This window comes from Hyla sarda, unplaced genomic scaffold, assembly GCF_029499605.1.
Source record: "Hyla sarda isolate aHylSar1 unplaced genomic scaffold, aHylSar1.hap1 scaffold_786, whole genome shotgun sequence".
NCBI lineage: Eukaryota > Metazoa > Chordata > Amphibia > Anura > Hylidae > Hyla > Hyla sarda.
Genome location: NW_026610810.1, coordinates 97,567 through 119,921, shown reverse-complemented (window position 1 = coordinate 119,921; position 22,355 = coordinate 97,567). Strand labels below are relative to the sequence as shown.

Here is a 22,355-nt window from a genome sequence, read left to right as displayed (position 1 = left end):
CAACAAAGGTAGGTGTGTGCTTGTGTGTGTGTTTCCTATGCAGATCCTAAGCCCAGTGTCACATGCAAGTAGGAGGAGTAAGAAGGGTTCCTGGCAAATCCGGGTTATGGATTGCATTTAAAAAGGCCCCGTGGGAGTGCAATGGGCCCCTGTCTTGCTGCTTAGCAATAATGGTATGGGTTTAGGTTCTGCTGTGTGTACTGGTGGTTGACTGCCCCCCAGCCCAGAGTGTGCATGGAAAATTGTCTGGCAGCCTCCCTGACAGCAAGCAGTGATAGTGCCCATGAAGGGGACCTTGTTGGGCCCGCCCCTTTCACGGTTATCGCTTCTCGGCCTTTTGGCTAAGATCAAGTGTAGTTCTGCTCACTTGGTCTGGCCAGAGGGTGTCTGGGGTACCCGGCTCCTTTGCCTGGGGGGATCGTCCTTCTTAACGGAGGGACTTCACCCCCCTGCTGCTATCAGGGAGCCGGCTTAGTCCCCAGACAACGGGAGGCGATCCCCACCTACCTACTTCGGTGGGGGAGGTGTCTGGACATCATGGACATGGAGGAAGATTGCGGTTTTTCTTCGGAAGGCGTGCCGCCTTTTGCGAGACTTCGGAATGGAGTTCGTATTTCCCTGCTCGATGTCCGGAAGAAGGAAAGAGGCCTTGTCTTTGTCGTGGAAGAAGTGCTGTTTAAGTTGCTGGAAGTCAAGAGGGAGCAAATCCTATCCATGCTTGAGTTTCCCAGAAGTGGATACTACGACGTGGTGCTGGCTTCTGAAGAGGACTATGAGTCATTTTGGAACATATTGCAGCAAAAGAAGGTATGTCCGGTTTTGGAAGGGGTGGAGATAGTTCCACATTTCCCACGTAGAGAACGATTGGTGACTATAAGGATGTATAGCCCATATACTTCGGAGGAGGATATCGTTACCTTTTTGTCTCGATTCTGTGACAGTGTTCTGCCTAAAGGCAAGGTATTTAATCAATATGGACTATGGACCACCAAGTGGAGGTTCGATGTGAAATTTAAAATGGCAGATGGCAAGTTAGTGATCCCCCCAGGACGGTTTAAAATTGGTTCTGTGAACGGGGATCTGTATTTTTCTGGCATGCAAGATTTTTGCCGCAAATGTAAACAGTACGGTCACAGAAAGGAGGATTGCACGTTTTTGTGGTGTTTCAAGTGTCAAGAGGAGGGTCACGACGTGGAAAATTGTCAAAAGAAAAGGAAATGCCATCTGTGTGGTGAGGAGGGCCATCTGCTTGGCTCGTGTCCTAAGAAAAAGTCTGAGAAAAATTCAGAGAAAAAGGAAGCTGTAAAAAGAAGTAGAGAGGAACCAGCTGAAGTGAAAGAACCAGAAGTGGAGCAGGTTCCAACTAGAAGACCTACAGAGCAGAAGAAGAAGAGAGAGGAGGAAGTGTATGTGCCAGTGCAGTATTTTGGTGTGCTTGGTGGTTTGTTGGAAAATTTGTCGGAAGCAGAAAGAAAAACGTTTGACAAAGATATGATGGATCTAAAGATAGGCTTGAAGAACCGGGAGGAAGAAGCTCGGGATAAAGTCTATTTTTCTTTCAAGGCAGACATGAACCGTTTTGTTGAAACGTATAAAATTCCAGGCTGGTTAGCGTCTCAAGTTAAGAAAGATATAGCAAATGGCAATATCAGTCGAGGACTGATAGACTTTCTAATGGTGTTTGCATGGAGGAAGGGGATGACCTTCTAATTTGGTTTTGCTTAATTAGAAAGTAATGTTTGGTTTTGCTATTTTATGTTGTTTCTTATTTTGTTTTTAAATGTTCTATTTTGTTCCATTAGTGTTTAAGAAAAGAAATAAAAACATGTTACCTGATGATGAACACAAAATTGAGTTCCAAATAAGATCTTGGAACTCTGAGTGAGTTCTGAGGGCTAACTTAAAAAAAAAATCTGTTCTTATCAGTTTAATATCTGATACGTCCCCTATCTGGGGACCATATATTAAATGGATTTTTGAGAACGGGGGCCGATTTCGAAGCTTGCTTCCGTCGCCCTATGCATTGACCCGATATGGCAGTATCTTCGGGTACAGTGTACCACCCCCTTACAGGGTTAAAAAGAAAGATTCCTACTTTCATTGCTACCTGCTTGCTGGCTAGCCAGCTAGCCAGCCCTGTGGGCCTTGCTGCTGCTGCTGCTGCAGCCAAAAAACAAAAGGTGGTGCTGCTGCTGCTTCTGCTTCTGCTTGTGTCTGGCCGCTGTTGGAGCGTCCAGACACAGGACTTCTGCTGCTGCTGACTAAATGGCCTCCTTAATTGGATCATTTGAGTAGCCAGCACACCTGTGCAGGTAGGGCATGACATGATAGGCAGCTGCCTTGATAGCGGGTGGGTGCTGAATGTTCCTAATTGACAAAATAAGATTAATGCTTATGAAGAAATATAAAATCTCATCCCTTCCCCAATATCGCGCCACACCCCTACCCCTTAATTCCCTGGTTGAACTTGATGGACATATGTCTTTTTTCGACCGTACTAACTATGTAACTATGTAACATAACATGGGGGGGGGGGTCTCCTGGCTGTTCACACAGGTGTGTCATTGCTGTACATTGACCATGCATTGCTTCTGTGGTATTGCAAAGGCAAAGACAAATGCTTCCAGCCATCCATTGCACTAATGGATTGGTCATCAGCTGGCTGTCTATGTCCCGCATCAATATAGACCAAAGTACAGAGGGTTAGGCTATGCTATTGTGCACCTACCTGATGCATCAGAAGGTGCGAGGCCCTTGCTAAATTCTGTGCACAGACTTTGAGATCTATGCTTTAGACTGTATCTAAACCTGCTCCAACATGGACTGACATTCTGGCCTACTTTCAGCCGATGCGACTTGTCTGTCGCTGAACAGTCGCTTTTTATGTATTCAGCACCTATGTATAATGTTGTAAAAATGCTCTAGAAGCTAAAGTCGCAGAAATGTCACACATATTTGGCCTGCAACTTTCTGTGCGACAAATTCAGACAGGAAAAATCAGTATAAATCCTTAGAAAATTATCCCCCAGTGTCTCCATCTGCTGGCGGTATTGAATAAGCATTGCTGCACTGATGGGGTATGCATTAGACGAAAAAAAAGAAGAAAAAGAAGAATAATACGCCCAGAAAAGAGGCGAAAAGGAGAAAAACGTAAAAAAACGTGAAAAAAAAGTAAGAGGAAGAGAAGGGAAAAAAAGGTGGAAATGGGTTTAAAAGTGATTTCGGCGGAGAAATATATATATATATATATATATATATATATATATATATATACGCGCACACACACACATATATATAAACGTATTCTCCGTTGAGATATTGCAGCCGCTGCTGTGTCCAGGCCCAGGAGCCTTAGCACTGTGCTGTGATGTCACTCAATACCACTGACATCACTAGGTGTAAACAACATCTCTCCTTTGCTGTGTATGTGACTATGGAGCTGTTTGGTGATGTCGTCTATTATGGCCTTCATAGAAGCAACAGGAGATTGTTGCATCCATCTAGAACCCTCAGAACTACAGTGCTATGATGTCACTCACTTCCACAGGCCTTGCAGAGTGTAAACAACAACAACCCAGCTTTGTTGTGTATGTAACCATAGGGATTTGTGATGTCACCTAGAACCTTCACAGCAGCGACAGCTTTATGAGGAGCATCAGCACTGCTCTGCCTGAGCAGAACCATCACCGCCATAGGTTGTCAAATAACCCGGGTTTAACCCACACAGGTAAGTCCAATGGGGTGCAGGCATGTCCTCTATGCTTACAGCTTCCCGTGGGTGTTGGTTTGATACCGTTTGGGGACAGCCAAGGAGGCATCTGCAGGCAACAAAGGTAGGTGTGTGCTTGTGTGTGTGTTTCCTATGCAGATCCTAAGCCCAGTGTCACATGCAAGTAGGAGGAGTAAGAAGGGTTCCTGGCAAATCCGGGTTATGGATTGCATTTAAAAAGGCCCCGTGGGAGTGCAATGGGCCCCTGTCTTGCTGCTTAGCAATAATGGTATGGGTTTAGGTTCTGCTGTGTGTACTGGTGGTTGACTGCCCCCCAGCCCAGAGTGTGCATGGAAAATTGTCTGGCAGCCTCCCTGACAGCAAGCAGTGATAGTGCCCATGAAGGGGACCTTGTTGGGCCCGCCCCTTTCACGGTTATCGCTTCTCGGCCTTTTGGCTAAGATCAAGTGTAGTATCTGTTCTTATCAGTTTAATATCTGATACGTCCCCTATCTGGGGACCATATATTAAATGGATTTTTGAGAACGGGGGCCGATTTCGAAGCTTGCTTCCGTCGCCCTATGCATTGACCCGATATGGCAGTATCTTCGGGTACAGTGCACCACCCCCTTACAGGGTTAAAAAGAAAGATTCCTACTTTCATTGCTACCTTCTTGCTGGCTAGCCAGCTAGCCAGCCCTGTGGGCCTTGCTGCTGCTGCTGCTGCAGCCAAAAAACAAAAGGTGGTGCTGCTGCTGCTTCTGCTTCTGCTTGTGTCTGGCCGCTGTTGGAGCGTCCAGGCACAGGACTTCTGCTGCTGCTGACTAAATGGCCTCCTTAATTGGATCATTTGAGTAGCCAGCACACCTGTGCAGGTAGGGCATGACATGATAGGCAGCTGCCTTGATAGCGGGTGGGTGCTGAATGTTCCTAATTGACAAAATAAGATTAATGCTTATGAAGAAATATAAAATCTCATCCCTTCCCCAATATCGCGCCACACCCCTACCCCTTAATTCCCTGGTTGAACTTGATGGACATATGTCTTTTTTCGACCGTACTAACTATGTAACTATGTAACATAACATGGGGGGGGGTCTCCTGGCTGTTCACACAGGTGTGTCATTGCTGTACATTGACCATGCATTGCTTCTGTGGTATTGCAAAGGCAAAGACAAATGCTTCCAGCCATCCATTGCACTAATGGATTGGTCATCAGCTGGCTGTCTATGTCCCGCATCAATATAGACCAAAGTACAGAGGGTTAGGCTATGCTATTGTGCACCTACCTGATGCATCAGAAGGTGCGAGGCCCTTGCTAAATTCTGTGCACAGACTTTGAGATCTATGCTTTAGACTGTATCTAAACCTGCTCCAACATGGACTGACATTCTGGCCTACTTTCAGCCGATGCGACTTGTCTGTCGCTGAACAGTCGCTTTTTATGTATTCAGCACCTATGTATAATGTTGTAAAAATGCTCTAGAAGCTAAAGTCGCAGAAATGTCACACATATTTGGCCTGCAACTTTCTGTGCGACAAATTCAGACAGGAAAAATCAGTATAAATCCTTAGAAAATTATCCCCCAGTGTCTCCATCTGCTGGCGGTATTGAATAAGCATTGCTGCACTGATGGGGTATGCATTAGACGAAAAAAAAGAAGAAAAAGAAGAATAATACGCCCAGAAAAGAGGCGAAAAGGAGAAAAACGTAAAAAAACGTGAAAAAAAAGTAAGAGGAAGAGAAGGGAAAAAAAGGTGGAAATGGGTTTAAAAGTGATTTCGGCGGAGAAATATATATATATATATATATATATATATATATATACGCGCACACACACACATATATATAAACGTATTCTCCGTTGAGATATTGCAGCCGCTGCTGTGTCCAGGCCCAGGAGCCTTAGCACTGTGCTGTGATGTCACTCAATACCACTGACATCACTAGGTGTAAACAACATCTCTCCTTTGCTGTGTATGTGACTATGGAGCTGTTTGGTGATGTCGTCTATTATGGCCTTCATAGAAGCAACAGGAGATTGTTGCATCCATCTAGAACCCTCAGAACTACAGTGCTATGATGTCACTCACTTCCACAGGCCTTGCAGAGTGTAAACAACAACAACCCAGCTTTGTTGTGTATGTAACCATAGGGATTTGTGATGTCACCTAGAACCTTCACAGCAGCGACAGCTTTATGAGGAGCATCAGCACTGCTCTGCCTGAGCAGAACCATCACCGCCATAGGTTGTCAAATAACCCGGGTTTAACCCACACAGGTAAGTCCAATGGGGTGCAGGCATGTCCTCTATGCTTACAGCTTCCCGTGGGTGTTGGTTTGATACCGTTTGGGGACAGCCAAGGAGGCATCTGCAGGCAACAAAGGTAGGTGTGTGCTTGTGTGTGTGTTTCCTATGCAGATCCTAAGCCCAGTGTCACATGCAAGTAGGAGGAGTAAGAAGGGTTCCTGGCAAATCCGGGTTATGGATTGCATTTAAAAAGGCCCCGTGGGAGTGCAATGGGCCCCTGTCTTGCTGCTTAGCAATAATGGTATGGGTTTAGGTTCTGCTGTGTGTACTGGTGGTTGACTGCCCCCCAGCCCAGAGTGTGCATGGAAAATTGTCTGGCAGCCTCCCTGACAGCAAGCAGTGATAGTGCCCATGAAGGGGACCTTGTTGGGCCCGCCCCTTTCACGGTTATCGCTTCTCGGCCTTTTGGCTAAGATCAAGTGTAGTATCTGTTCTTATCAGTTTAATATCTGATACGTCCCCTATCTGGGGACCATATATTAAATGGATTTTTGAGAACGGGGGCCGATTTCGAAGCTTGCTTCCGTCGCCCTATGCATTGACCCGATATGGCAGTATCTTCGGGTACAGTGCACCACCCCCTTACAGGGTTAAAAAGAAAGATTCCTACTTTCATTGCTACCTGCTTGCTGGCTAGCCAGCTAGCCAGCCCTGTGGGCCTTGCTGCTGCTGCTGCTGCAGCCAAAAAACAAAAGGTGGTGCTGCTGCTGCTTCTGCTTCTGCTTGTGTCTGGCCGCTGTTGGAGCGTCCAGGCACAGGACTTCTGCTGCTGCTGACTAAATGGCCTCCTTAATTGGATCATTTGAGTAGCCAGCACACCTGTGCAGGTAGGGCATGACATGATAGGCAGCTGCCTTGATAGCGGGTGGGTGCTGAATGTTCCTAATTGACAAAATAAGATTAATGCTTATGAAGAAATATAAAATCTCATCCCTTCCCCAATATCGCGCCACACCCCTACCCCTTAATTCCCTGGTTGAACTTGATGGACATATGTCTTTTTTCGACCGTACTAACTATGTAACTATGTAACATAACATGGGGGGGGGGGGGGGTCTCCTGGCTGTTCACACAGGTGTGTCATTGCTGTACATTGACCATGCATTGCTTCTGTGGTATTGCAAAGGCAAAGACAAATGCTTCCAGCCATCCATTGCACTAATGGATTGGTCATCAGCTGGCTGTCTATGTCCCGCATCAATATAGACCAAAGTACAGAGGGTTAGGCTATGCTATTGTGCACCTACCTGATGCATCAGAAGGTGCGAGGCCCTTGCTAAATTCTGTGCACAGACTTTGAGATCTATGCTTTAGACTGTATCTAAACCTGCTCCAACATGGACTGACATTCTGGCCTACTTTCAGCCGATGCGACTTGTCTGTCGCTGAACAGTCGCTTTTTATGTATTCAGCACCTATGTATAATGTTGTAAAAATGCTCTAGAAGCTAAAGTCGCAGAAATGTCACACATATTTGGCCTGCAACTTTCTGTGCGACAAATTCAGACAGGAAAAATCAGTATAAATCCTTAGAAAATTATCCCCCAGTGTCTCCATCTGCTGGCGGTATTGAATAAGCATTGCTGCACTGATGGGGTATGCATTAGACGAAAAAAAAGAAGAAAAAGAAGAATAATACGCCCAGAAAAGAGGCGAAAAGGAGAAAAACGTAAAAAAACGTGAAAAAAAAGTAAGAGGAAAAGAAGGGAAAAAAAGGTGGAAATGGGTTTAAAAGTGATTTCGGCGGAGAAATATATATATATATATATATATATATATATATATATACGCGCACACACACACATATATATAAACGTATTCTCCGTTGAGATATTGCAGCCGCTGCTGTGTCCAGGCCCAGGAGCCTTAGCACTGTGCTGTGATGTCACTCAATACCACTGACATCACTAGGTGTAAACAACATCTCTCCTTTGCTGTGTATGTGACTATGGAGCTGTTTGGTGATGTCGTCTATTATGGCCTTCATAGAAGCAACAGGAGATTGTTGCATCCATCTAGAACCCTCAGAACTACAGTGCTATGATGTCACTCACTTCCACAGGCCTTGCAGAGTGTAAACAACAACAACCCAGCTTTGTTGTGTATGTAACCATAGGGATTTGTGATGTCACCTAGAACCTTCACAGCAGCGACAGCTTTATGAGGAGCATCAGCACTGCTCTGCCTGAGCAGAACCATCACCGCCATAGGTTGTCAAATAACCCGGGTTTAACCCACACAGGTAAGTCCAATGGGGTGCAGGCATGTCCTCTATGCTTACAGCTTCCCGTGGGTGTTGGTTTGATACCGTTTGGGGACAGCCAAGGAGGCATCTGCAGGCAACAAAGGTAGGTGTGTGCTTGTGTGTGTGTTTCCTATGCAGATCCTAAGCCCAGTGTCACATGCAAGTAGGAGGAGTAAGAAGGGTTCCTGGCAAATCCGGGTTATGGATTGCATTTAAAAAGGCCCCGTGGGAGTGCAATGGGCCCCTGTCTTGCTGCTTAGCAATAATGGTATGGGTTTAGGTTCTGCTGTGTGTACTGGTGGTTGACTGCCCCCCAGCCCAGAGTGTGCATGGAAAATTGTCTGGCAGCCTCCCTGACAGCAAGCAGTGATAGTGCCCATGAAGGGGACCTTGTTGGGCCCGCCCCTTTCACGGTTATCGCTTCTCGGCCTTTTGGCTAAGATCAAGTGTAGTATCTGTTCTTATCAGTTTAATATCTGATACGTCCCCTATCTGGGGACCATATATTAAATGGACTTTTGAGAACGGGGGCCGATTTCGAAGCTTGCTTCCGTCGCCCTATGCATTGACCCGATATGGCAGTATCTTCGGGTACAGTGCACCACCCCCTTACAGGGTTAAAAAGAAAGATTCCTACTTTCATTGCTACCTGCTTGCTGGCTAGCCAGCTAGCCAGCCCTGTGGGCCTTGCTGCTGCTGCTGCTGCAGCCAAAAAACAAAAGGTGGTGCTGCTGCTGCTTCTGCTTCTGCTTGTGTCTGGCCGCTGTTGGAGCGTCCAGGCACAGGACTTCTGCTGCTGCTGACTAAATGGCCTCCTTAATTGGATCATTTGAGTAGCCAGCACACCTGTGCAGGTAGGGCATGACATGATAGGCAGCTGCCTTGATAGCGGGTGGGTGCTGAATGTTCCTAATTGACAAAATAAGATTAATGCTTATGAAGAAATATAAAATCTCATCCCTTCCCCAATATCGCGCCACACCCCTACCCCTTAATTCCCTGGTTGAACTTGATGGACATATGTCTTTTTTCGACCGTACTAACTATGTAACTATGTAACATAACATGGGGGGGGGGGGGGGGGGCTCTCCTGGCTGTTCACACAGGTGTGTCATTGCTGTACATTGACCATGCATTGCTTCTGTGGTATTGCAAAGGCAAAGACAAATGCTTCCAGCCATCCATTGCACTAATGGATTGGTCATCAGCTGGCTGTCTATGTCCCGCATCAATATAGACCAAAGTACAGAGGGTTAGGCTATGCTATTGTGCACCTACCTGATGCATCAGAAGGTGCGAGGCCCTTGCTAAATTCTGTGCACAGACTTTGAGATCTATGCTTTAGACTGTATCTAAACCTGCTCCAACATGGACTGACATTCTGGCCTACTTTCAGCCGATGCGACTTGTCTGTCGCTGAACAGTCGCTTTTTATGTATTCAGCACCTATGTATAATGTTGTAAAAATGCTCTAGAAGCTAAAGTCGCAGAAATGTCACACATATTTGGCCTGCAACTTTCTGTGCGACAAATTCAGACAGGAAAAATCAGTATAAATCCTTAGAAAATTATCCCCAGTGTCTCCATCTGCTGGCGGTATTGAATAAGCATTGCTGCACTGATGGGGTATGCATTAGACGAAAAAAAAGAAGAAAAAGAAGAATAATACGCCCAGAAAAGAGGCGAAAAGGAGAAAAACGTAAAAAAACGTGAAAAAAAAGTAAGAGGAAAAGAAGGGAAAAAAAGGTGGAAATGGGTTTAAAAGTGATTTCGGCGGAGAAATATATATATATATATATATATATATATATATATATATATATATATATATATACGCGCACACACACACATATATATAAACGTATTCTCCGTTGAGATATTGCAGCCGCTGCTGTGTCCAGGCCCAGGAGCCTTAGCACTGTGCTGTGATGTCACTCAATACCACTGACATCACTAGGTGTAAACAACATCTCTCCTTTGCTGTGTATGTGACTATGGAGCTGTTTGGTGATGTCGTCTATTATGGCCTTCATAGAAGCAACAGGAGATTGTTGCATCCATCTAGAACCCTCAGAACTACAGTGCTATGATGTCACTCACTTCCACAGGCCTTGCAGAGTGTAAACAACAACAACCCAGCTTTGTTGTGTATGTAACCATAGGGATTTGTGATGTCACCTAGAACCTTCACAGCAGCGACAGCTTTATGAGGAGCATCAGCACTGCTCTGCCTGAGCAGAACCATCACCGCCATAGGTTGTCAAATAACCCGGGTTTAACCCACACAGGTAAGTCCAATGGGGTGCAGGCATGTCCTCTATGCTTACAGCTTCCCGTGGGTGTTGGTTTGATACCGTTTGGGGACAGCCAAGGAGGCATCTGCAGGCAACAAAGGTAGGTGTGTGCTTGTGTGTGTGTTTCCTATGCAGATCCTAAGCCCAGTGTCACATGCAAGTAGGAGGAGTAAGAAGGGTTCCTGGCAAATCCGGGTTATGGATTGCATTTAAAAAGGCCCCGTGGGAGTGCAATGGGCCCCTGTCTTGCTGCTTAGCAATAATGGTATGGGTTTAGGTTCTGCTGTGTGTACTGGTGGTTGACTGCCCCCCAGCCCAGAGTGTGCATGGAAAATTGTCTGGCAGCCTCCCTGACAGCAAGCAGTGATAGTGCCCATGAAGGGGACCTTGTTGGGCCCGCCCCTTTCACGGTTATCGCTTCTCGGCCTTTTGGCTAAGATCAAGTGTAGTATCTGTTCTTATCAGTTTAATATCTGATACGTCCCCTATCTGGGGACCATATATTAAATGGATTTTTGAGAACGGGGGCCGATTTCGAAGCTTGCTTCCGTCGCCCTATGCATTGACCCGATATGGCAGTATCTTCGGGTACAGTGCACCACCCCCTTACAGGGTTAAAAAGAAAGATTCCTACTTTCATTGCTACCTGCTTGCTGGCTAGCCAGCTAGCCAGCCCTGTGGGCCTTGCTGCTGCTGCTGCTGCAGCCAAAAAACAAAAGGTGGTGCTGCTGCTGCTTCTGCTTCTGCTTGTGTCTGGCCGCTGTTGGAGCGTCCAGGCACAGGACTTCTGCTGCTGCTGACTAAATGGCCTCCTTAATTGGATCATTTGAGTAGCCAGCACACCTGTGCAGGTAGGGCATGACATGATAGGCAGCTGCCTTGATAGCGGGTGGGTGCTGAATGTTCCTAATTGACAAAATAAGATTAATGCTTATGAAGAAATATCAAATCTCATCCCTTCCCCAATATCGCGCCACACCCCTACCCCTTAATTCCCTGGTTGAACTTGATGGACATATGTCTTTTTTCGACCGTACTAACTATGTAACTATGTAACATAACATGGGGGGGGGGGGGGGTCTCCTGGCTGTTCACACAGGTGTGTCATTGCTGTACATTGACCATGCATTGCTTCTGTGGTATTGCAAAGGCAAAGACAAATGCTTCCAGCCATCCATTGCACTAATGGATTGGTCATCAGCTGGCTGTCTATGTCCCGCATCAATATAGACCAAAGTACAGAGGGTTAGGCTATGCTATTGTGCACCTACCTGATGCATCAGAAGGTGCGAGGCCCTTGCTAAATTCTGTGCACAGACTTTGAGATCTATGCTTTAGACTGTATCTAAACCTGCTCCAACATGGACTGACATTCTGGCCTACTTTCAGCCGATGCGACTTGTCTGTCGCTGAACAGTCGCTTTTTATGTATTCAGCACCTATGTATAATGTTGTAAAAATGCTCTAGAAGCTAAAGTCGCAGAAATGTCACACATATTTGGCCTGCAACTTTCTGTGCGACAAATTCAGACAGGAAAAATCAGTATAAATCCTTAGAAAATTATCCCCCAGTGTCTCCATCTGCTGGCGGTATTGAATAAGCATTGCTGCACTGATGGGGTATGCATTAGACGAAAAAAAAGAAGAAAAAGAAGAATAATACGCCCAGAAAAGAGGCGAAAAGGAGAAAAACGTAAAAAAACGTGAAAAAAAAGTAAGAGGAAGAGAAGGGAAAAAAAGGTGGAAATGGGTTTAAAAGTGATTTCGGCGGAGAAATATATATATATATATATATATATATATATATATATATATATATATATACGCGCACACACACACATATATATAAACGTATTCTCCGTTGAGATATTGCAGCCGCTGCTGTGTCCAGGCCCAGGAGCCTTAGCACTGTGCTGTGATGTCACTCAATACCACTGACATCACTAGGTGTAAACAACATCTCTCCTTTGCTGTGTATGTGACTATGGAGCTGTTTGGTGATGTCGTCTATTATGGCCTTCATAGAAGCAACAGGAGATTGTTGCATCCATCTAGAACCCTCAGAACTACAGTGCTATGATGTCACTCACTTCCACAGGCCTTGCAGAGTGTAAACAACAACAACCCAGCTTTGTTGTGTATGTAACCATAGGGATTTGTGATGTCACCTAGAACCTTCACAGCAGCGACAGCTTTATGAGGAGCATCAGCACTGCTCTGCCTGAGCAGAACCATCACCGCCATAGGTTGTCAAATAACCCGGGTTTAACCCACACAGGTAAGTCCAATGGGGTGCAGGCATGTCCTCTATGCTTACAGCTTCCCGTGGGTGTTGGTTTGATACCGTTTGGGGACAGCCAAGGAGGCATCTGCAGGCAACAAAGGTAGGTGTGTGCTTGTGTGTGTGTTTCCTATGCAGATCCTAAGCCCAGTGTCACATGCAAGTAGGAGGAGTAAGAAGGGTTCCTGGCAAATCCGGGTTATGGATTGCATTTAAAAAGGCCCCGTGGGAGTGCAATGGGCCCCTGTCTTGCTGCTTAGCAATAATGGTATGGGTTTAGGTTCTGCTGTGTGTACTGGTGGTTGACTGCCCCCCAGCCCAGAGTGTGCATGGAAAATTGTCTGGCAGCCTCCCTGACAGCAAGCAGTGATAGTGCCCATGAAGGGGACCTTGTTGGGCCCGCCCCTTTCACGGTTATCGCTTCTCGGCCTTTTGGCTAAGATCAAGTGTAGTATCTGTTCTTATCAGTTTTCATGCTGGTGGGGATGGGTGCTGCATGGAGGATGCAGGTGTACCAGGGCTTTCCGGGGCTGGTTCTGAGGAATCAGCTCGACGGCTGCCCCGATGTGACCTGTTCCCTCCGGGTCTCGCCATGAGGCTGAGAGGGTCTAGAGCCGAGGTACTTTTGTGCCTCGGGGAGTGGTGACCCCGAGGTGCCGAAACTCACTGGGAGAATAGGCTCACTGAGTTGAAGCACGGGCACCATAATCTCTTCACCTTGTGGCACTCACCTCTTGATTCCCGGCCTTCTGGCTAGGATCAGAGAAATTTTTATAGATCCGGCCGGATGTCCGGGCAGTATATCTGCACACATTCACTTATTTATTTATTTTTTGTCTCACTGTGTCACTTTTTGCGTGTTGTGTGTTCACAGGATTTGTCAGGATGCGGTAGCCCTTCTGGGTGTCCCTCCTGGCGGTCTAGGGGAGGTGTGTGTGGCCATTAGGTTCCGCACCTCCCTGCAAACACCCCGGGTACTCCTGCTTCGCAGGGTACCTACCGTAATCGGCTCTGCGGGCAGATACCTTGGCTAACGCCAAGGGGGATGCCGGGAGCATTTGTGGTCTCCTAGTAGCTTCGGCGAAAAGGGACATCGAACCTGGAACCTCGCAGGTACCTCTTGGTCCGGAGGCGAAGGGTAAGGTTTGTTGGGGGGCCTCTCTCCTATCGGAGAAGGGCTTGCGATAGACCGCATCCTTTGTGCACGTTTTTTTAGTGTAACACGTTTGCACTTTTTCTTGCACTTTGGGTGAATCGAAAGCACGTTCCTCGGCTTTAGATAAAAAAAAAAAAAAAAAAAAAAAAAATCTGTTCTTATCAGTTTAATATCTGATACGTCCCCTATCTGGGGACCATATATTAAATGGATTTTTGAGAACGGGGGCCGATTTCGAAGCTTGCTTCCGTCGCCCTATGCATTGACCCGATATGGCAGTATCTTCGGGTACAGTGCACCACCCCCTTACAGGGTTAAAAAGAAAGATTCCTACTTTCATTGCTACCTGCTTGCTGGCTAGCCAGCTAGCCAGCCCTGTGGGCCTTGCTGCTGCTGCTGCTGCAGCCAAAAAGCAAAAGGTGGTGCTGCTGCTGCTTCTGCTTCTGCTTGTGTCTGGCCGCTGTTGGAGCGTCCAGGCACAGGACTTCTGCTGCTGCTGACTAAATGGCCTCCTTAATTGGATCATTTGAGTAGCCAGCACACCTGTGCAGGTAGGGCATGACATGATAGGCAGCTGCCTTGATAGCGGGTGGGTGCTGAATGTTCCTAATTGACAAAATAAGATTAATGCTTATGAAGAAATATAAAATCTCATCCCTTCCCCAATATCGCGCCACACCCCTACCCCTTAATTCCCTGGTTGAACTTGATGGACATATGTCTTTTTTCGACCGTACTAACTATGTAACTATGTAACATAACATGGGGGGGGGTCTCCTGGCTGTTCACACAGGTGTGTCATTGCTGTACATTGACCATGCATTGCTTCTGTGGTATTGCAAAGGCAAAGACAAATGCTTCCAGCCATCCATTGCACTAATGGATTGGTCATCAGCTGGCTGTCTATGTCCCGCATCAATATAGACCAAAGTACAGAGGGTTAGGCTATGCTATTGTGCACCTACCTGATGCATCAGAAGGTGCGAGGCCCTTGCTAAATTCTGTGCACAGACTTTGAGATCTATGCTTTAGACTGTATCTAAACCTGCTCCAACATGGACTGACATTCTGGCCTACTTTCAGCCGATGCGACTTGTCTGTCGCTGAACAGTCGCTTTTTATGTATTCAGCACCTATGTATAATGTTGTAAAAATGCTCTAGAAGCTAAAGTCGCAGAAATGTCACACATATTTGGCCTGCAACTTTCTGTGCGACAAATTCAGACAGGAAAAATCAGTATAAATCCTTAGAAAATTATCCCCCAGTGTCTCCATCTGCTGGCGGTATTGAATAAGCATTGCTGCACTGATGGGGTATGCATTAGACGAAAAAAAAGAAGAAAAAGAAGAATAATACGCCCAGAAAAGAGGCGAAAAGGAGAAAAACGTAAAAAAACGTGAAAAAAAAGTAAGAGGAAGAGAAGGGAAAAAAAGGTGGAAATGGGTTTAAAAGTGATTTCGGCGGAGAAATATATATATATATATATATATATATATATATATATATATATATACGCGCACACACACACATATATATAAACGTATTCTCCGTTGAGATATTGCAGCCGCTGCTGTGTCCAGGCCCAGGAGCCTTAGCACTGTGCTGTGATGTCACTCAATACCACTGACATCACTAGGTGTAAACAACATCTCTCCTTTGCTGTGTATGTGACTATGGAGCTGTTTGGTGATGTCGTCTATTATGGCCTTCATAGAAGCAACAGGAGATTGTTGCATCCATCTAGAACCCTCAGAACTACAGTGCTATGATGTCACTCACTTCCACAGGCCTTGCAGAGTGTAAACAACAACAACCCAGCTTTGTTGTGTATGTAACCATAGGGATTTGTGATGTCACCTAGAACCTTCACAGCAGCGACAGCTTTATGAGGAGCATCAGCACTGCTCTGCCTGAGCAGAACCATCACCGCCATAGGTTGTCAAATAACCCGGGTTTAACCCACACAGGTAAGTCCAATGGGGTGCAGGCATGTCCTCTATGCTTACAGCTTCCCGTGGGTGTTGGTTTGATACCGTTTGGGGACAGCCAAGGAGGCATCTGCAGGCAACAAAGGTAGGTGTGTGCTTGTGTGTGTGTTTCCTATGCAGATCCTAAGCCCAGTGTCACATGCAAGTAGGAGGAGTAAGAAGGGTTCCTGGCAAATCCGGGTTATGGATTGCATTTAAAAAGGCCCCGTGGGAGTGCAATGGGCCCCTGTCTTGCTGCTTAGCAATAATGGTATGGGTTTAGGTTCTGCTGTGTGTACTGGTGGTTGACTGCCCCCCAGCCCAGAGTGTGCATGGAAAATTGTCTGGCAGCCTCCCTGACAGCAAGCAGTGATAGTGCCCATGAAGGGGACCTTGTTGGGCCCGCCCCTTTCACGGTTATCGCTTCTCGGCCTTTTGGCTAAGATCAAGTGTAGTATCTGTTCTTATCAGTTTAATATCTGATACGTCCCCTATCTGGGGACCATATATTAAATGGATTTTTGAGAACGGGGGCCGATTTCGAAGCTTGCTTCCGTCGCCCTATGCATTGACCCGATATGGCAGTATCTTCGGGTACAGTGCACCACCCCCTTACAGGGTTAAAAAGAAAGATTCCTACTTTCATTGCTACCTGCTTGCTGGCTAGCCAGCTAGCCAGCCCTGTGGGCCTTGCTGCTGCTGCTGCTGCAGCCAAAAAACAAAAGGTGGTGCTGCTGCTGCTTCTGCTTCTGCTTGTGTCTGGCCGCTGTTGGAGCGTCCAGGCACAGGACTTCTGCTGCTGCTGACTAAATGGCCTCCTTAATTGGATCATTTGAGTAGCCAGCACACCTGTGCAGGTAGGGCATGACATGATAGGCAGCTGCCTTGATAGCGGGTGGGTGCTGAATGTTCCTAATTGACAAAATAAGATTAATGCTTATGAAGAAATATAAAATCTCATCCCTTCCCCAATATCGCGCCACACCCCTACCCCTTAATTCCCTGGTTGAACTTGATGGACATATGTCTTTTTTCGACCGTACTAACTATGTAACTATGTAACATAACATGGGGGGGGGGGGGGGGGGGGGGTCTCCTGGCTGTTCACACAGGTGTGTCATTGCTGTACATTGACCATGCATTGCTTCTGTGGTATTGCAAAGGCAAAGACAAATGCTTCCAGCCATCCATTGCACTAATGGATTGGTCATCAGCTGGCTGTCTATGTCCCGCATCAATATAGACCAAAGTACAGAGGGTTAGGCTATGCTATTGTGCACCTACCTGATGCATCAGAAGGTGCGAGGCCCTTGCTAAATTCTGTGCACAGACTTTGAGATCTATGCTTTAGACTGTATCTAAACCTGCTCCAACATGGACTGACATTCTGGCCTACTTTCAGCCGATGCGACTTGTCTGTCGCTGAACAGTCGCTTTTTATGTATTCAGCACCTATGTATAATGTTGTAAAAATGCTCTAGAAGCTAAAGTCGCAGAAATGTCACACATATTTGGCCTGCAACTTTCTGTGCGACAAATTCAGACAGGAAAAATCAGTATAAATCCTTAGAAAATTATCCCCCAGTGTCTCCATCTGCTGGCGGTATTGAATAAGCATTGCTGCACTGATGGGGTATGCATTAGACGAAAAAAAAGAAGAAAAAGAAGAATAATACGCCCAGAAAAGAGGCGAAAAGGAGAAAAACGTAAAAAAACGTGAAAAAAAAGTAAGAGGAAGAGAAGGGAAAAAAAGGTGGAAATGGGTTTAAAAGTGATTTCGGCGGAGAAATATATATATATATATATATATATATATATATACGCGCACACACACACATATATATAAACGTATTCTCCGTTGAGATATTGCAGCCGCTGCTGTGTCCAGGCCCAGGAGCCTTAGCACTGTGCTGTGATGTCACTCAATACCACTGACATCACTAGGTGTAAACAACATCTCTCCTTTGCTGTGTATGTGACTATGGAGCTGTTTGGTGATGTCGTCTATTATGGCCTTCATAGAAGCAACAGGAGATTGTTGCATCCATCTAGAACCCTCAGAACTACAGTGCTATGATGTCACTCACTTCCACAGGCCTTGCAGAGTGTAAACAACAACAACCCAGCTTTGTTGTGTATGTAACCATAGGGATTTGTGATGTCACCTAGAACCTTCACAGCAGCGACAGCTTTATGAGGAGCATCAGCACTGCTCTGCCTGAGCAGAACCATCACCGCCATAGGTTGTCAAATAACCCGGGTTTAACCCACACAGGTAAGTCCAATGGGGTGCAGGCATGTCCTCTATGCTTACAGCTTCCCGTGGGTGTTGGTTTGATACCGTTTGGGGACAGCCAAGGAGGCATCTGCAGGCAACAAAGGTAGGTGTGTGCTTGTGTGTGTGTTTCCTATGCAGATCCTAAGCCCAGTGTCACATGCAAGTAGGAGGAGTAAGAAGGGTTCCTGGCAAATCCGGGTTATGGATTGCATTTAAAAAGGCCCCGTGGGAGTGCAATGGGCCCCTGTCTTGCTGCTTAGCAATAATGGTATGGGTTTAGGTTCTGCTGTGTGTACTGGTGGTTGACTGCCCCCCAGCCCAGAGTGTGCATGGAAAATTGTCTGGCAGCCTCCCTGACAGCAAGCAGTGATAGTGCCCATGAAGGGGACCTTGTTGGGCCCGCCCCTTTCACGGTTATCGCTTCTCGGCCTTTTGGCTAAGATCAAGTGTAGTATCTGTTCTTATCAGTTTAATATCTGATACGTCCCCTATCTGGGGACCATATATTAAATGGATTTTTGAGAACGGGGGCCGATTTCGAAGCTTGCTTCCGTCGCCCTATGCATTGACCCGATATGGCAGTATCTTCGGGTACAGTGCACCACCCCCTTACAGGGTTAAAAAGAAAGATTCCTACTTTCATTGCTACCTGCTTGCTGGCTAGCCAGCTAGCCAGCCCTGTGGGCCTTGCTGCTGCTGCTGCTGCTGCAGCCAAAAAACAAAAGGTGGTGCTGCTGCTGCTTCTGCTTCTGCTTGTGTCTGGCCGCTGTTGGAGCGTCCAGGCACAGGACTTCTGCTGCTGCTGACTAAATGGCCTCCTTAATTGGATCATTTGAGTAGCCAGCACACCTGTGCAGGTAGGGCATGACATGATAGGCAGCTGCCTTGATAGCGGGTGGGTGCTGAATGTTCCTAATTGACAAAATAAGATTAATGCTTATGAAGAAATATAAAATCTCATCCCTTCCCCAATATCGCGCCACACCCCTACCCCTTAATTCCCTGGTTGAACTTGATGGACATATGTCTTTTTTCGACCGTACTAACTATGTAACTATGTAACATAACATGGGGGGGGGGGGGGGGGGTCTCCTGGCTGTTCACACAGGTGTGTCATTGCTGTACATTGACCATGCATTGCTTCTGTGGTATTGCAAAGGCAAAGACAAATGCTTCCAGCCATCCATTGCACTAATGGATTGGTCATCAGCTGGCTGTCTATGTCCCGCATCAATATAGACCAAAGTACAGAGGGTTAGGCTATGCTATTGTGCACCTACCTGATGCATCAGAAGGTGCGAGGCCCTTGCTAAATTCTGTGCACAGACTTTGAGATCTATGCTTTAGACTGTATCTAAACCTGCTCCAACATGGACTGACATTCTGGCCTACTTTCAGCCGATGCGACTTGTCTGTCGCTGAACAGTCGCTTTTTATGTATTCAGCACCTATGTATAATGTTGTAAAAATGCTCTAGAAGCTAAAGTCGCAGAAATGTCACACATATTTGGCCTGCAACTTTCTGTGCGACAAATTCAGACAGGAAAAATCAGTATAAATCCTTAGAAAATTATCCCCCAGTGTCTCCATCTGCTGGCGGTATTGAATAAGCATTGCTGCACTGATGGGGTATGCATTAGACGAAAAAAAAGAAGAAAAAGAAGAATAATACGCCCAGAAAAGAGGCGAAAAGGAGAAAAACGTAAAAAAACGTGAAAAAAAAGTAAGAGGAAGAGAAGGGAAAAAAAGGTGGAAATGGGTTTAAAAGTGATTTCGGCGGAGAAATATATATATATATATATATATATATATATATATATATATATATATATACGCGCACACACACACATATATATAAACGTATTCTCCGTTGAGATATTGCAGCCGCTGCTGTGTCCAGGCCCAGGAGCCTTAGCACTGTGCTGTGATGTCACTCAATACCACTGACATCACTAGGTGTAAACAACATCTCTCCTTTGCTGTGTATGTGACTATGGAGCTGTTTGGTGATGTCGTCTATTATGGCCTTCATAGAAGCAACAGGAGATTGTTGCATCCATCTAGAACCCTCAGAACTACAGTGCTATGATGTCACTCACTTCCACAGGCCTTGCAGAGTGTAAACAACAACAACCCAGCTTTGTTGTGTATGTAACCATAGGGATTTGTGATGTCACCTAGAACCTTCACAGCAGCGACAGCTTTATGAGGAGCATCAGCACTGCTCTGCCTGAGCAGAACCATCACCGCCATAGGTTGTCAAATAACCCGGGTTTAACCCACACAGGTAAGTCCAATGGGGTGCAGGCATGTCCTCTATGCTTACAGCTTCCCGTGGGTGTTGGTTTGATACCGTTTGGGGACAGCCAAGGAGGCATCTGCAGGCAACAAAGGTAGGTGTGTGCTTGTGTGTGTGTTTCCTATGCAGATCCTAAGCCCAGTGTCACATGCAAGTAGGAGGAGTAAGAAGGGTTCCTGGCAAATCCGGGTTATGGATTGCATTTAAAAAGGCCCCGTGGGAGTGCAATGGGCCCCTGTCTTGCTGCTTAGCAATAATGGTATGGGTTTAGGTTCTGCTGTGTGTACTGGTGGTTGACTGCCCCCCAGCCCAGAGTGTGCATGGAAAATTGTCTGGCAGCCTCCCTGACAGCAAGCAGTGATAGTGCCCATGAAGGGGACCTTGTTGGGCCCGCCCCTTTCACGGTTATCGCTTCTCGGCCTTTTGGCTAAGATCAAGTGTAGTATCTGTTCTTATCAGTTTAATATCTGATACGTCCCCTATCTGGGGACCATATATTAAATGGATTTTTGAGAACGGGGGCCGATTTCGAAGCTTGCTTCCGTCGCCCTATGCATTGACCCGATATGGCAGTATCTTCGGGTACAGTGCACCACCCCCTTACAGGGTTAAAAAGAAAGATTCCTACTTTCATTGCTACCTGCTTGCTGGCTAGCCAGCTAGCCAGCCCTGTGGGCCTTGCTGCTGCTGCTGCTGCTGCAGCCAAAAAACAAAAGGTGGTGCTGCTGCTGCTTCTGCTTCTGCTTGTGTCTGGCCGCTGTTGGAGCGTCCAGGCACAGGACTTCTGCTGCTGCTGACTAAATGGCCTCCTTAATTGGATCATTTGAGTAGCCAGCACACCTGTGCAGGTAGGGCATGACATGATAGGCAGCTGCCTTGATAGCGGGTGGGTGCTGAATGTTCCTAATTGACAAAATAAGATTAATGCTTATGAAGAAATATAAAATCTCATCCCTTCCCCAATATCGCGCCACACCCCTACCCCTTAATTCCCTGGTTGAACTTGATGGACATTTGTCTTTTTTCGACCGTACTAACTATGTAACTATGTAACATAACATGGGGGGGGGGGGGGCGGGGGGTCTCCTGGCTGTTCACACAGGTGTGTCATTGCTGTACATTGACCATGCATTGCTTCTGTGGTATTGCAAAGGCAAAGACAAATGCTTCCAGCCATCCATTGCACTAATGGATTGGTCATCAGCTGGCTGTCTATGTCCCGCATCAATATAGACCAAAGTACAGAGGGTTAGGCTATGCTATTGTGCACCTACCTGATGCATCAGAAGGTGCGAGGCCCTTGCTAAATTCTGTGCACAGACTTTGAGATCTATGCTTTAGACTGTATCTAAACCTGCTCCAACATGGACTGACATTCTGGCCTACTTTCAGCCGATGCGACTTGTCTGTCGCTGAACAGTCGCTTTTTATGTATTCAGCACCTATGTATAATGTTGTAAAAATGCTCTAGAAGCTAAAGTCGCAGAAATGTCACACATATTTGGCCTGCAACTTTCTGTGCGACAAATTCAGACAGGAAAAATCAGTATAAATCCTTAGAAAATTATCCCCCAGTGTCTCCATCTGCTGGCGGTATTGAATAAGCATTGCTGCACTGATGGGGTATGCATTAGACGAAAAAAAAGAAGAAAAAGAAGAATAATACGCCCAGAAAAGAGGCGAAAAGGAGAAAAACGTAAAAAAACGTGAAAAAAAAGTAAGAGGAAGAGAAGGGAAAAAAAGGTGGAAATGGGTTTAAAAGTGATTTCGGCGGAGAAATGTATATATATATATATATATATATATATATATA

At 46.2% G+C, this 22,355-nt stretch overlaps 9 non-coding genes and 1 pseudogene across 9 annotated transcripts; all 10 read left to right on the top strand.

Moving 5' to 3' along the window:
* Positions 1-1,873: 1,873 nt before the first annotated feature.
* LOC130346421 (U2 spliceosomal RNA) lies at positions 1,874-2,065 on the top strand. Its single transcript, XR_008884644.1, has one exon. It is a non-coding gene; the product is annotated as a U2 spliceosomal RNA (small nuclear RNA).
* A 2,081-nt stretch (positions 2,066-4,146) lies between these two features.
* LOC130346467 (U2 spliceosomal RNA) lies at positions 4,147-4,337 on the top strand. Its single transcript, XR_008884684.1, has one exon. It is a non-coding gene; the product is annotated as a U2 spliceosomal RNA (small nuclear RNA).
* A 2,073-nt stretch (positions 4,338-6,410) lies between these two features.
* LOC130346466 (U2 spliceosomal RNA) lies at positions 6,411-6,601 on the top strand. Its single transcript, XR_008884683.1, has one exon. It is a non-coding gene; the product is annotated as a U2 spliceosomal RNA (small nuclear RNA).
* Positions 6,602-8,682: 2,081 nt separating this feature from the next.
* LOC130346415 (U2 spliceosomal RNA) lies at positions 8,683-8,873 on the top strand. The gene has a single exon (XR_008884639.1). It is a non-coding gene; the product is annotated as a U2 spliceosomal RNA (small nuclear RNA).
* Positions 8,874-10,973: 2,100 nt separating this feature from the next.
* LOC130346465 (U2 spliceosomal RNA) lies at positions 10,974-11,164 on the top strand. The gene has a single exon (XR_008884682.1). It is a non-coding gene; the product is annotated as a U2 spliceosomal RNA (small nuclear RNA).
* Positions 11,165-13,257: 2,093 nt separating this feature from the next.
* Positions 13,258-13,417, top strand: LOC130346424 (U2 spliceosomal RNA; annotated as a pseudogene).
* Positions 13,418-14,109: 692 nt separating this feature from the next.
* LOC130346422 (U2 spliceosomal RNA) lies at positions 14,110-14,301 on the top strand. The gene has a single exon (XR_008884645.1). It is a non-coding gene; the product is annotated as a U2 spliceosomal RNA (small nuclear RNA).
* Positions 14,302-16,384: 2,083 nt separating this feature from the next.
* Positions 16,385-16,575, top strand: LOC130346463 (U2 spliceosomal RNA). Its single transcript, XR_008884681.1, has one exon. It is a non-coding gene; the product is annotated as a U2 spliceosomal RNA (small nuclear RNA).
* Positions 16,576-18,659: 2,084 nt separating this feature from the next.
* Positions 18,660-18,850, top strand: LOC130346462 (U2 spliceosomal RNA). The gene has a single exon (XR_008884680.1). It is a non-coding gene; the product is annotated as a U2 spliceosomal RNA (small nuclear RNA).
* A 2,099-nt stretch (positions 18,851-20,949) lies between these two features.
* On the top strand, positions 20,950-21,140 carry LOC130346461 (U2 spliceosomal RNA). The gene has a single exon (XR_008884679.1). It is a non-coding gene; the product is annotated as a U2 spliceosomal RNA (small nuclear RNA).
* The last annotated feature ends 1,215 nt before the right edge of the window (positions 21,141-22,355 follow it).